Source organism: Panthera leo, chromosome A1 (genome assembly GCF_018350215.1).
Source record: "Panthera leo isolate Ple1 chromosome A1, P.leo_Ple1_pat1.1, whole genome shotgun sequence".
In the NCBI taxonomy this organism is placed as follows: domain Eukaryota; kingdom Metazoa; phylum Chordata; class Mammalia; order Carnivora; family Felidae; genus Panthera; species Panthera leo.
In genome coordinates, this window is record NC_056679.1 from 233,919,524 (window position 1) to 233,934,374 (window position 14,851).

The 14,851-nt window shown below is 49.1% G+C and overlaps 1 long non-coding RNA gene across 1 annotated transcript; it reads left to right on the forward strand.

Moving 5' to 3' along the window:
* Positions 1-4,436: 4,436 nt before the first annotated feature.
* Positions 4,437-9,840, forward strand: LOC122202145. The gene is made up of 3 exons (XR_006194487.1): positions 4,437-4,533; positions 8,308-8,514; positions 9,492-9,840. It is a non-coding gene; the product is annotated as an uncharacterized LOC122202145 (long non-coding RNA).
* The last annotated feature ends 5,011 nt before the right edge of the window (positions 9,841-14,851 follow it).

Genomic DNA, 14,851 nt, shown 5'->3' on the forward strand with positions numbered 1-14,851 from the left:
TTTCCTCAAATGGAGGAAAACATAAATAGCATTTAAACTTAATAACTAAAGTAGATTAAAATTTAAGCGATAAACCTAACTATAATGAAATAACATTATGATAATCATCATTAGGAACCGAAGCCTGTGGTCTCCGTTAGCGTGCCTCCTTGGTGCTGTCCACCCTGTGGGTTTGGACAAATGCATAATGGAGTGTATCATACAGAGTAGTTTCACTGTCCTAACAATCCTCTGGGCTCTGTCGCATCATCCCTCTCCCCACCCCCAACCCCTGGCAACCACTGGTCTTTTTATCGTCTCCGTGGTTCCGCCTCGTCCAGGATGTCATGTAGTTGGGGTCATACAGCATAAACTCTTTCCATATTGGCTTCTTTCACACGGCAAATGGGTCAAGTTTCTTCCTTGCCTGTTTGTGGCTTCATAGCTCATTTCTTTTGATCTCTGTAAATATCACATTGTCTGGATGGACCAGTGTCTTTATCCACTCACCTATTGGAAGGCATCTAAACTTTGACAGTTGTAAGTAAAGCGGCTAGAAGCGTTCATGTGCAGGGTTTGGGGTGGATGTAAATGTTCAGCTCATCTCAACCAGGTGAGTTGACACGCTGGGTCATTTGGTAAGAATGGGGTCAGTTCTGTCTTCCGAAGTGGGTGCCCCATTCCTGTCAGTAATGTACGAGAGTTCCTTGTGCTCCACACCCCGTCAGCATTTGGGGTTGTCAGGGTCTTGGATGTGGACTATTCTAATAGGCATGTAGTGGTACCTTGGGGTGGTTTTAATTTTATATTGAGTGTTTGTTCGTATGCCTGTTACCCAGGTATTGTTTTTTTCTTCTTCTTCTTCTTCTTCATGGGCCTAATGTAGATATTCCTTCTTGTAAGCAGAATAAATTGGCTTATCATTATGAGAGAAATATGTTTCTAGACTAATTGGGCCAAACCTTCTCTTAACACATCTTTCGAAAGTGATGGAGAGGGGCCCCTGGGTGGCTCAGTCAGTCACGCTTCTGACTCTTGATTATCAGCTCAGGTCATGATCTCATGGTCTTGAGATCGAGCCCAGTGTCAAGCTCTACTCTGAGGGTGGAGCCAGCTTGGGATTCTGCCTCTCTCTTTGCCCCTCCCCCACTCATACTCTTGCTCTCGTTCTCTCTCTCTCTCTCTCAAAATAAATATGCCTCTCTCTCTCTAAATAAGACCCCCTCCTTAGGGGGTCCCAGCTGGGAATGAAGTTTTCCCAGCCACGTGGAGCCTTTGAGAACAGATTTTGCCGCTTTGCAATGGAGCGAAAGCAACCAATCCAGACTGCTGACTGCTTTGCAAAGAGTAAGACACTAAGAGATGCGAGGTGTTTCCACAATCCTGCCTCTCACATGTGTATGTTAGGCCAGGCCAGCTGGATTTGAAGAGAGAAAGAAAATCACCATCTCACTGACAGAACCAGCTTGCTTTTAATGCTGTCAAACTGAAGAAGTTCAGTGTCTGTGCTTGCTCCAGCAAATTCTCCCTAAGCCACTAATTGTTAGGACGGTAACACCGAGGACCACCGAGTCAAGGACAGCGAGAGATGCACAGAGTGGTGGCTCTGTATTCAGCGCCGTGGGCAGACAGTATTAATATACAGTCATCAGCAGGGATAGCAAACATCTACACATAAGAACGTGACGGCCCAGGACACCAGGGGGGCTCAGTCGCTTAAGCGTCAGACTCTTGGTTTCGGCTCGGTCATGATCTCACGGTTCGTGAGTTCAAGCTCCACGTTGGGCTCTGTGTGGTTGGGATTCTCTCTCCCTCTCTCCCTGCCCCTCCCCAACTCTCGTTCTCTGTTTCAGTCTAAATAAATAAATTAAAAAAAAAAAAAAAGAATATGATGGCCAGGAGTTTCGGTGTCCAGTTTGACCATGACCCTTGAGCTATTGCAATCTCCAGTTGGACACTGTCTGCTCTCGGGTCCACCTCTGGAGGTGGGGCTGCATGACAGCTGGGTGGCTGTGGGCCATGACACTTAACGGGACCCTGCAACAGTCAGCGGGCACGCAGCACTGGTCTTAGAGGCTTCAATGCTTTTTCTCCCTAAGCATTGGGAATTGATGAACGTTTCGCTTTCTGAAATGTCTCTTTAATTCATTGTTCCCGGGTATCCAGGCCAGACTCTTCCTAAACTCACCCACACTTGTGCAGCCTGACCACGAGCTTCCAACTGCTCGTTCCCGTCCTGGCCGCGCTCCGAGGAGCGTCGCTCTGAGCAAGATGGGAAGTGACGTGTCTTGTAACATCATCTGGGGTTTGTGGTCTGGGCCAAGGCCCCTTCACTGAGTGTGGTTTTCAGTCAGCTCTGAGCATCACACAAAGCCTTCCCACATATTCTCTCCAGCACACAGAGTTTTAACAATCCCGGTCATTCTTTCTTCTTCTTCTTCTTTTTTTTAAATGTTATTTATTTTTGAGAGACAGAGAGAGAGAGAAAGAGATGGAGTGTGATTGGAGGAGGGGCAGAGAGAGAGAGAGGGGGAGACACAGAGTCCAAAGCAGGCTCCAGGCTCTGGGCTGTCAGCACAGAGCCTGATGTGGGGCTCAAACCCACAAACCGCGAGATCATGACCTGAGCCGAAGTCGGACGCTTAACCAACTGAGCCACCCAGGCGGCCCTTGGTCATTCTTTCTTAACCAGCTCTTCTGTAGATGCCGAAGAACCCATCTTTCCAGTGTAATCCATAAAGCCACCTGGTTTCCAGCATCTTCTTAAAGGAAGTGTAAAGTTGGAGAGGTCCCCTGGCAAAGGGACACTGTGGACAAGGCTGTCCTACCAGGAGGCCAGCATCTGCCTTCTGGGGACATAAATTCCATGTTCCCTTCCCAGTCAAGGCAGAAACAACACTCATCACAGGACTAGCTGCACGAAAGGTGAAGACACCCAGTCCCTCTGAGACCCTCCCTCAACCATCTATGCTCCAGCCCAGGTCTTGTTTCCTGCTTAGTGGGAGAAAGAGATCATCATTCTTTCAGAATGCAGGTGTCTAACTCCTCATGTTCCGCCCCACAGATAACTGTCCATCTGCCAGTAGATATCTAGACAGACCACTAAATGCAGAGGGATTTTTATATTGCCTATCGGATAGCTATTCATTTTAAGTAAAAACTGATTGCCTTAGTGGAACCAGGCATTGAAGAAATGACAACGTAATAGTTCATTTGTATCATCTTTGATAGAGATGTGGGGTTTTTTTTATAAATGACAGGTGAGCATTCTGAAATATTATCGTTGGATTCCGTTAGTCAGCAGTGACAGAAATGTGACTTTCCGGCCCCGTTGTCTTCAGGGAAAGGGGAGAATGTCATTTAAAAAATAAAGCCCGGGAAAGCCGTCTCCTTCCAACAGTTTCCAAACTGGTTCTCAGTCGATTGGTAGTGTTACTTAGACCCCATTCCTCCACGGTGAGGTCCTGAAAGTCCAGGAAAACTGGTTTGCTTACCTAGCAGTTCCGTTTTTTCTCTTTCTACGAACTGGGTGTTGAAATGACCCAAAGCAGCCAGAACAGTATGACCAGAACGTTCTACTGCCAGCGGGGTTGGGACAGACAGACAGACCAAAGGCCATCAAGGTCTGTTCTTTGCAAGGGAAAACTGATATCTTGACACATGGATATTCGTCTCAGCCATTTTGAGTTTCCCGTCCCTGGACAATTGTGGTTTTCAAAAAAAGCAAACCCTTATGTTCGTGGGCGTTGTAATTGTATTAGTTGTCTATTGTGGCATAATGATGGCACCACAAACGTAGAGGGGTCAAACCACACACATTCATGACCTCAGAGTATCTGAGGCTCGGGAGTCTAGGCACAGCTTAGCCGGGTCCTCTGCCCAGGGCCTCTCCAGGCTGTAGACAAGGTGTCAGTGGGGCTGGGGTCTCATCAGAGACTCGTCTGGGAAAGGATCTACTTCCAGGCCGGTGGCTGTGGGACTGAGGGCTTCTGTTTCCCGCTGGGTGTCTGCTGGCCGTGTGGCCTTCTCTGGGGGGCAGCTTCCAAAGTGACTTTGAAGAAGCCAGCTGGGGGGGGGGGGCATCTCCTCACAAGACGGGTGTTACAGTCTTGTGTATCATAATCACATATGTGTAATTACAATCCTCCTAGCACCGCTGCATGAGGAGACATAACAGTTAGTTCCCTGTTATCTTGACAAGGAGGACAGGGGTACCCAGATATTTGGTTCAGCTTGATTCTGGGCATGTCTGTGAAGGTGTGTCTGGATGAGACAGTATTTGCTTTGATAGACTGAGCAAAGCAGGCGGTCCTCCCCAGTGCGGGGGGGCCTCATCCAGTCCCGTGGAGGCCTGTGCAGAACAAAAGACAGAGTGAGAATGTCTTTCTCTCTGCCTTTTTCGAGCTGGGACATTGGCCCTCATGCTGTTGGCATTCCTGGTTCTTAGGCCTTTGGATTCAAACTACTTGGAACCACACCCACCGCTGACTTTCCTGTGTCCCTGTCTGCGAATGGCTGGTCGGCTGCGAATGACTTCTCGGCCTTCGTAATTGCGTAAGCCAATTCCATATACTAAGTTCTATACATATGATCCTAGTCGTCTGTGAGCCTAGCCTAGCCTGGTCACATGAGCCTAGCAGGAGGGAGGGACCGCGGGACTGTAGGTGCATCCTACAACCACACATCTTACAGAGCTATTAAATACTGTACTTCTGCAGGGAGAAATGTCATTTTCAGAGCACGAGACAAGGAGGTGAAGGTGCTCACTGTCCTAAGAAGGAATCTAGCTGAGACCAAGAGGCGGACAGGATCCTTCTCCCGAATGGGTGATTTCAACAGCATATGGGTGCAGAGTCGGAGGCTCCATATTGGTATTCTCCAACAATGCAGACGTTATTTTTTTAGTATTTATTAAATACGTCCATGTGCCCAACAGTGTCTGAGAGCTTTCCAAATGTTATTTTTTTTAAGTTTTTAATGTTTATTTATTTTTGAGAGAGAGAGAGAGTGTGTGAGCAGGGGAGGGGCAGAGAGAGAGAGGGAGACAGAATCCGAAGCAGGCTCCAGGCTCCGAGCTGTCAGCACAGAGCCCGACGCGGGGCTCGAACTCATGAACTGCGAGATCATGACCTGACCTGAAGTCAGACACTCAACCGACTGAGCCCCCCAGGCGCCCCTTTCCAAGTGTTATTTTACATAATGCTCACGCCTGTGCCAGGTGGCCAATGCTATTACCCTTTTTTGCAAACGAGGAAACGGAGGCACAGGATTTGGATGATTTGTTCCAGGTCACATGGGTAGGAGACTGTGGAGCCAGGGTTCAGCCCGGTGTTTTCAACTGCTCTGCGTGTCCTAACTGGTCTACACTAAGGTGGAGGTAGCCTGTGGCCCGGGGACACGTGTCCTCTAGTGAACAGGTTATCCATGCCCCTAAAACTCACACTCACGGGGCAGGTTGGGACATGATGGAAGGAAGAGGCAGGGATCCGGGGGAGGAAGAGGCCTGGCATCAGGGCCGGGAGAGAGGCAGCTGAGCCTGAGCGAGGTCCTACCAGTGCTAGAAGCTGGGACCCACAGTGCACCAGGTGGCCCGAGACACCTGGACACCGGGTGGTGCATTCAGTGTGCGGCCTCGTGCTGCCTGCCTGGCACAGCGGGGGCAGCGACTCGTGGCCGGGGTGGGCTGGCCTGGCACCATCCCTTGTGACGAATTTGGTGAAAGTCTCCAAGGAGTGAGGCCTCAGACGGCCAGCACAGCTGGGTCCTCAAAGCAGCCACCACACGTCTCCAGAAAAGAAGCAAGATGTGACTTTCCCTCTTGTGAATTCTCCATCTAGTGGCATCGTATCTGATGTCTTTTTTCCCCCAACTGTTCTAAACAGTTTCTGAACAATGGATTTCTGAACAAGGGATTCGAATCTAAGTTTTGTAAAATCTTGATTCAAAGGAGGTGGGTTTTTTTTATGTTTATTTATTTTTGAGAGAGACAGAGAAAGACAGACACGGAGTACAAGTGGGGAGGGGCAGAGAGAGACAAAGAATCCAAAGTAGGCTCCAGGCTCCAAGCTGACGGCACAGAGCCCAATGTGGGGATCGAACCCACAAACTGTGACATCATGACCTGAGCCGGAAGTCAGACGCTTAACCACCCAGGCACCTTGACTCAAATGAGTTTTTTAGAGCTAAAGTGCTTTCCCTGACTCCCAGCAGCGACTGCAAATCTCAGAGCGCAGGGTGCAAGTGTGCCTCGGGGGTGGGCTTGGTCCACAGGACCCCCTCCTGCTCCCCTCCAGGCTGGCTAGGGGAGGGCGAGGCTTCCCCTCAGGAGCTGGCCCCTGACGTGCGGCCCCTCCTGCACTTCCCTTCCTGTAACGTAGGGTCCTACCCACCAGGATCAGCGATTCTCGAGATGGAATCATGGGACAGCGTCCCAGAACCCAGAGCAGTAGATGCCCCTGGATCCAGTCAGTATGGAAGGACCTAGAAGGGTTTGAGGAAGAATGCACCGGGATGAAGCCTGTGCTTGCTACAAGCAGGACACAGGGAAGTGTGTCCCCAGGAGGGCGACAGTGGGAGAGGGCTGGAGTGCACTGATCAGGGTTTGGCCACCACAATGGCCTGGGATGGACCGTAAGCCCCTCACTTGGCCTCGTGTTTATTCTGTCACTTTTTCCTACCGGTCATTATTTTAGCTACTTACTAGTTTCTTGCGTTTCATAGCACCTGGGCGGGGACTGCTTCAGCTGCCCATCCGTCGGAGCATCTCTGACGGCGCTTGGCACGTAGTCTGTGTTCAGTAAATAGTGCTGAGTGCAGTCCTGGCCCTGGAGAAGCGTCCCGTGAGGAGGACACGGGTCCAATGAGTCCCCTGCCTCGTTGCAGTTCAACTTCAACCAACATGGCCAGTGGGTGAAGTCCTCCCTAGAAGGCAGCCCACGGCACGTCCCCAGAGAGCAGGTGACCTTGCCCAGCGGCCTTGCTGAGCGAGGAGCGAGGAGCGAGGAGCGAGGACACGTGGTTTGGGTGAAAAGCAGGTAAAAGGTGGGAGGGCGGTCCCCGCCAGATGCTGCAAAGCCCAGTGGGGAGAAGCTTCGCAACGGAGCCCTCAGGGCACTGGAGGCAGATGCTACTGGTGACTGGTAGATGGTGACGACCTTGGGATGTCCTCCAACTTCCACCCCTTCCTGCCAGGCCAGTCCCTCCCCCCGCCCTGCAGCCCGTGCAACATCCCAACTACAAGGCTGACGTCACGGAGAAGCTGGGTTGCAGAGGACAAGCAGGGGAACCTGCCTCCTCCAACCCCGGGGACACCGAAGGGTAGAAGGAGGGGCTCTCCAGACCTCGGCCGGAAGCAGGAAGAGGGTCAGAACGGGTGGGAAAGTGCTTTTGCCTCCGCCCCAGCCCCAAGTGCTGCCACAGCAGAGTAATTTTGGCAGAGGAAGGCAGGTGTGGGGACACAGGAGCTCAGAGGGGCCTCCAGACTCAGGGGGGTGTCTCCAAAGGGAGCAGAGCGATGGGCGGGGCTCTTGGATGCACCCACTTCCCAGAGGGAGGCCTGGGGGCCACCACCCTGACAAGTAAGGCTGGGACACAGGTCCCTGAGGAGAGGCTGCAGCCCCAGCAGCAGGGCCGTCTTCCTACGGAGCAGCCTCCTGCCCAGCCGGCCCTGGGGGACAGGGCGCGGGGCCCACGGTGGGGTGGCGGACCTGTGTTCCCACACGGGAACTGATGAGGCAGTGGGTCCTCCCCGGGGGGAGTGGAAGGCCGCAGGGCCAGGAACCACTGAATCGTACTTAGTACAGCTTCTAAAGTCATGATTTCTTTGGTGATCTTGGACTTCATTATAGCCCAAGGAAACTGCAAATGTCATCCTTGGCAAAGCCAGTTGGGGCTGAGGGAGGGCTTTGAGAAGGAGGTCAAGTAACAGGAGAGGCAGATGGAGGGGCTCAAACTGGCCTAGGGAGAGGCTTTAGCTTCTAGAAGTTGCTTCTGCCCCACAGGGCCCCCTGACGGGACACTTCCACAGCCACCCCCATAGGCATCCACGACTGTCATAGGTCTGAAAATACACAGGCAGTTGTGTGTGGCAGGAGACGTGAATGGCCTTTAGCCAGAGGCAGAGAGCGGCACAGTGTTGCAGACTGTCCTCCTGAAAGCCACCAGCTCCCCGTGGGACGCTTCGGGACCCAGAGTCTCAGGCTTTGTTGCCATGTCCCCGCTCTCCCTGAAGCGTGGAGCTATTCGACCTTGGCCCTCTCGTCCAGCTGAGAGGCAAAGTGGAAGTCGTTCTCTTCGTTTAACAATTTTGAGCCCGGACCATCATTCCAGGTTCCCTACCGGGTCTTCTCGTGGTCGGTGGCGGACAGTGGGTGTAACCGCGGAGGAGGCCGTGCAGTGCTCGCCTCGGATCCTTGGCGGCCGGCCTCCGGGGCCCTGACCAGCTCGTGTGAAGGGAACACTCTGGGTGGTTTACTGCTTAGGATGGCCGCTAGCACGTTCTTCAGGCAATAACTTGGGAAAATGCCAACGTTCGAGGTAAGTAATTAGCGTAGAACCAACCATTCAACATCTGCACAATTTAGCATGTTGACAATCGACCTATTGGTTCTGCTGAATGTGTGTCTGACGGTCCATACACTCTCGTTACCGTCACATCTTCTGCAGATGCTGTGCTGTGTGTCAGAGGGTGGCGGAGCGAGGGATTCTAAGGCACAGAGTGGAAACTAAGATAGGAAATTATTCAGGTCTCTTTCACTGTGATTGGGCAAAGGTCCATCTTTATGGGATGAGGCCACTTCTGGACTAGTTGTTTTTTTTTCAATTTAAAAAAAGGCTTAAATTTTTGTTAATTAAAATTGATATTTTTTGTTAATAATATTTCCCTTTTTTTCTGGTCCAACCAGTGAAGGTTCACTTTGAGCAAACCTGTAGTTTTTAAACTATGTGATGTAAATGTAAAAATATTTAATGAAGTATTGTAACTTAGTATAGCATATATAACTATAGTATACACACAGAGTATAGTAGTATGACTTATAGTATATACACAGCATATACATGCTATATCCATAGTATAGTTTCTTATAGTATATGCATAGCATATATATGCTATATTCATAGTATACCAGTGTCTTATGGTATATACATAGTATATCGATGCTATATCCATAGTACAGTAGTATAAATTAAGTTATGACTTTTGAGTGTTACTGGGAAAACGTTCATATTTTGGTAACTGGCATATTTAGAATAAATTTTTATAGATTTCAACTTTTACCATCTGAGAGCTCTATGTAAAGCCAGCTACTGTAAGAGCCTGTGAACTCTCGGGTTATGACTCATCAAACGTCTTCCCTGCTTGACCAGCTGCAAGTTTCTCGAAAGAGTGAAGTGGGGCAAGGGTGTGGTAATGATTCTTGTGTGCACATTGCATTCTTTACAGTGTCAGGCCTTTGAAAGTGAAATTAGTTTTATTTATCCGAACTGAAATTTTACTTTCTTGTTAAATACAGAACTCTAAGTCTCAATGATGTTTTGCCTCTCGACTGGAACTGGAATATCTGACCGTATTACAGTCTACACTCAGCATGTGACAAACCGTTTCCAAATCCTCTAATAACAGGCTTCTAATTCAGTATGCCACGGGATAAATACTGCATGCAGATCTTTGACACTGAAGGAGAAAACTTTCAGTAATTTTAAGTCCAGGGATGATGAATGTCAGAAACGTAATTTCTAAAATTGGTAGTGGTGCTTTTATTAAATTCAATTCACACCGTGAATGTCCTTCAAAGAACATGCAAAAAAAATGTTTTTTAATCCAATTATTGTTTATGACTAAAACCTAAGTTTCAACAGAAATCCAGCTAAACTTTGAAACTCAGAGTTAAAACATTAAGAAAATGTTCTGCTCTTGTGTATGGATAGATGATAATGTTGTAGACCAATAGCGTTTGCCGTTTGTGACCAAATAGTGGTAAAAAGTAAGGCCATGAATTACTGGGCTTTTGATTAGCATTAAAATTCTGAAAATTAAAAAAAAAAGGTGAGAGGGAGAGAGAATGAAAAAATGAAAGGAAGGGAAAGAGAAGAGGAAAGAAGGGAAGGAAATCGGAATTTGGAAGTTCCCTCGAGTGGCCTCACTCTCTCACGTCCCCCCGTGATGCAAGGTGACGGTTTGGGCGGCTGGGGCCCCCCGCCAGCACTTGGCCCCTTCATTTCAGCCCTTCTGCCACCTGTGTGGTACATGGTAACGGTTTTAACTTGTTTTCCTAGTGAGTAAAGAGGTTAAACATCGTTTCCAGAACTTCTCAGTCGCAGGTGTATCTTCTTTAGTGAAACGTCTGTTCGAATGTTACGCTCATTTAAAAATACAGCCTTCAACTGCCAGCTCCCAAATGGGGTTCATATTCACCCCCTCCCACACTCTCTAGTTCCGATCCTCATTTTCTCTTATGGAGACTCCCTGCCCGTCTCCCAGCCACGGCCCGGCCACCTGCACTGCGCCCCCGCCACGCTACCAGAAGAAGCACGTCCACGCGTGGGGCTCACGTCCTCCCGTGCAGGCATCGCCAGAGGGTGCCGAGCGACAGGGTCTTTCCATCGTCCTTCAGCTGCCACGTGGGCACCTTCTCGATCTGCTGCTCCCCTGTCCGTTTCACCCTGGCGCCCATCCCCTACCCCCTTCTCACTTTATTTTCACCAACATCAGCCTAAATGCAGCCCCGGGAAAGCCTCCTTGGAAGAGCAGGGGCTCTCCCACACTTTCGGCCCCTACAGGTATGACTTCCACCCAGACTGTTTCTCCTCGAGTCATACTGGAGCCACACTCTCTGAGCAGACTGGAGGTCCCTCTGCCCTCATAATTTTCCATAACGCAAACATCCCATTGTATTCTCATGGTACGTCTGTCTCCACACTAGACCGCAGGTCTCCTGAGGACAAAACTACGTTCTGCCTTTGACCTCTGTCATCTGATGCGAGCCTGACCACAGTGGGCCACGTATCGGGTGACCTGCCCCTGTGCTACTCCCCTGGGTACCAGGGCTCGGGGGATATAGTGTTGATCCTGTTAAACTGCCCCACCCAGTCTGCAGGAACTGTCATTGGACTGAACTCCCTATGTGACCCCCAGCCCCAGAATAACAACTGATGACAGGAAAGAACATGGTAAGACTCTCGGTCCTAAGGACACAGTGGCAGCCACAGGTGCCTGCGTGGGGCACTCCAGGGCCCCACCCTGATTCACGACACATTTTCTCCCTTCCAATTTACATACTTTCCTCACAGTCTAGGCTCCACGGCCTTCTCTATATTCTTTTTATTTTGGTTAAGAAATAAACAATACATAAAACTACAAGGTATAACATAACCACCCAGTATAAATAGTAACATCCAAAAAACCAGATCTGATCTATTTGCTTCAGTTTTCTCAAACAAGAAGAAATGCCCATCACAGAACGTGACAATCACCTAGATTCCCTCTTCAGTCCCCTCATCTTCAAGGACAACCACAGTCATGGGCTTAATGAGTCTCCAATCCATATTTTCATACTTTTACGACACTCGCTCTCTGCATGTGGTGTTGGTAGTGTTGCTTTGGGTTTCCTCACGATGGCAAACCCTATATTATTCTCCAGTGAACTGTTCTCCCTCTTGCTTCCTTCCTTCCTTCACCTGAAGGTCAACTTCAGACCTTCAACTGAAGGTCTTCGGTTCTGGTGAGCCCACCCTGTCTTGAGGGTCACCTCGAAGCAAACCTCTGATGAGCTTTTGTGGAGAGACGTGTCCGAAATCACCAGGCCAAAGAAATGCTGGGAAGGGTGCTGTTCTGTGACACCCACCGGTCTCATGTCGGGCTCCCACACCATCTCGTGTTTCTTGCTTCTTGGACTTTTGTGATTATTTTCTAGGATAGACTTGATTTCCCTTCTATCTCTTCTACCACATTTTTGTTCTCTCATTTCCGAGAGTCACTGTCCTCGGATAATTTTGCTTTCATGGCGGCCTGTTGTTAATGTGGGTATAATAAACTTAGATTTTTAAAAACAGCTTCATTGAGGTGTAATGGACATTCAATGAACCGCATGTATTTATAAAGCGTATAACGTGATGCATACAGATGTGAAACCATCGCACAAGCAAGATAAGGAGCATCAACCCCGAATGTGTCCTCTGGTCCTTTTGTAAAGCCCCCACCCGAGCCCCCACCCGCAGGCAAACGCTTCCCGTACCCAATACAGCGTGTGTTCTTTTTTGTCTCGCCCTTTTCCGTCAGCATGGTGACGCTGAGATGTTATTTTCCTGCTACTGTTCATAGTTTCTTCCTCTCTTCCTGCGCAGTAGTATTCCATCGTATGGATATACCACAAGACAGTCATTCATCTGCCTACGGACAATTGGGCTGTTTCCAGTTTGGGGCTGTTGCAAATAAAGCCGCTATGATCATTCACGTAAATGTCTCTGTATACATTATACGCTTTCATTTCTCTTGGGCAATTACCTAGGAGTGAAATATTTGGGTCATATAGCAAGTGTATGTCTAACTTTTAAAGGAACTGCCAGAGTGTTTTCACCATCTCACATTCCCACCAGCGAGTGTGTGTCAGTTTCAGAGTCTCTGCTTCCTCACCAAGCCTTCGTTGGTCGTTTTCTTCGATTTCAGTTATTCTAAGGGACGGGGAGCGTGGTGTGATTGGCGTTTCCCTAATGACTAGAGGTGGTAAGCGTCTTTGTACCTACCTACTGGCCTGCCGTCTGTATGTATCCTTTGATGAAGAGTCTGTTCAAATCTTTTGCCTGTGGTAAAGATTGTTCTGAAGTTTTTATTGTTGAAATTTGAGAGTTCTTTGTGTATTTGGATGCAGAACTCTTATCGGACACGCGATTTGTCACTCACACTAGCAGTCCATTCCTGAACATTGCTGGGTCACATTCCAGGGCACCGCGTCCTCTGGCCACTCACCTGCCGAGGCCCAGTCTCCCCTGATGTTACAATTTGTTTCTAGAACATTTCCCTTTTGCTTCTGGAATGATGTTTTCTTCAGAGGCATTTGCTTTTCTTCCACGATGTAACCTTTTCTAAGTATCTGGCGATCCCTGACCATCAGTGCACATTTCTGAAAAAGTTCCAGAAGAGCTGAGTGGGAGCCTGTGACTGCGGGGACCACGCCTCCTGGGGCTCTCCTGCCACACGAGGCAGAAGGTGGCCGGCTACTACACTGGTGGGTCCCTAAGAACTACAATGTGGATTTATTTTTTTCTGGGATGCCAACATCTGCTTACTCTGGCTGTACCCAGAGAGCTAGTTTTTACTTAGCTCCTTCCCCGACCCTGCTCCCACTGCATTTTCCCCAGAAATGGGTGCAGAGCTCCTGGGGCTTATGTGCTGTTTGTGGGGAGCAAGAATGGAGAGGGCACTGTTGTCGGCTCTGAGTCCAGAGCCCAGATGCACAGGTGCACGGCCTCACTTCCAGGGGCACACCTCACCTCCCCCTCTGTCAGCCGTGGCAAGAGGACCTGCCATCTCAGCAGGGCACACCGTGGGCTCTCCAGCGCCACGGCCCCCTGCCCTGCTTTATCCCTCCCAGCCGTGGGCCCTTAGATTCCTTCACAGCGATTGTAATGGCTCAGGACCGGGAGGGGGAGGAAAGGCACGTGTTCAGTTCATCATTTTGAATTGAGAGAGTTTAAATGTACTCCTGAAAATATAAAAACCATTCCTAATGTTGCCTTTTTTAAAGTTTATTTGAGAGAGAGAGAGAGAGAGAGAGAGAGAGAGAGAGAGAATGCACGTGCACACACAAGCAGGGGGAGGGGCAGAGAGTGAGGGAGAGAGACAGAATCCCAAGCAGGCTCAGAACTGTCAGCGCGGAGCCTGATGCGAGACTTGAACTTGTTAACCGTGAGATGGTGACCTGAGCCGAAATCAAGAGTCAGACACGGGTGCCTCTTTAAAGGAAATATTTCTCTAAGTCACTATAGAAAATTTTTTAAAAAAGGAAGTTACAAATACTAAAAATAGAAAACACGATAAAAGGACATTTCAGTATCGCAGTTAATGAGAGAATCTGAGCCAGCTTATTCCACGGCCAAGTCTGTTTCTCGTGTTGTTAAAGAAAACGAAACAAATCTGAGTGCTTAGAAGGGCCGGGAAACGCCGGGTGAATGTGCCAACGAAAGCCGTAGCATGGCAGTATTCGGAGCAAAGCCGGATCCCAGGAGAGCAGCACTCAGTGGGAAGATTATCTCACATTGATAACAGGGTGGATGAAAAGTTTTGCAGAATGCCGGCAGCAAAACACAAAGCAAAAACTATTAGACACACAAGGGAAATCTGACACGGGAGAGAAATAAGGTTGCAGACAAGTTTAACAATGGGGTCAATATCTCTGAATTAACACACGACAGAACAAACAGCATCAGCTTTGGAGAACGGCCTTGTTATTAAGAGCTTGAGGCCACAGAAGGAAAACTCAAAATCTGCGCGGGAGAGATTTCACAGAAAATGATCTCTACTGTGTCCACATGTGTCAAAAAGAAGAAAAACCTTTCAATGAAATCTCTCAAACGGTTGAGAAGAAAAAAAGCACCCTTTCAAACCAAAATGAATTTCCTAGAAATAGTGAGATTGAGACAAACCTAACAAGTACAGCTGGAGACTATTTAGGGTCATAATTGTAGGAAGGTCATTAAACTCTAGGAAGTGCAGGGGCGCCTGGGGGGCTCAGTGGGTTAAGCAAACCACTTTGGCTCAAGTCATGATCTCACGTTTGTGAGTTCGAGCCCCGTCTCGGGTTCTATGCTGACAGCTCGGAACGTGGAGCCTGCTTCAGATTCTGTGTGTGTGTCTCTCTCTCTCTCAAAAGTAATT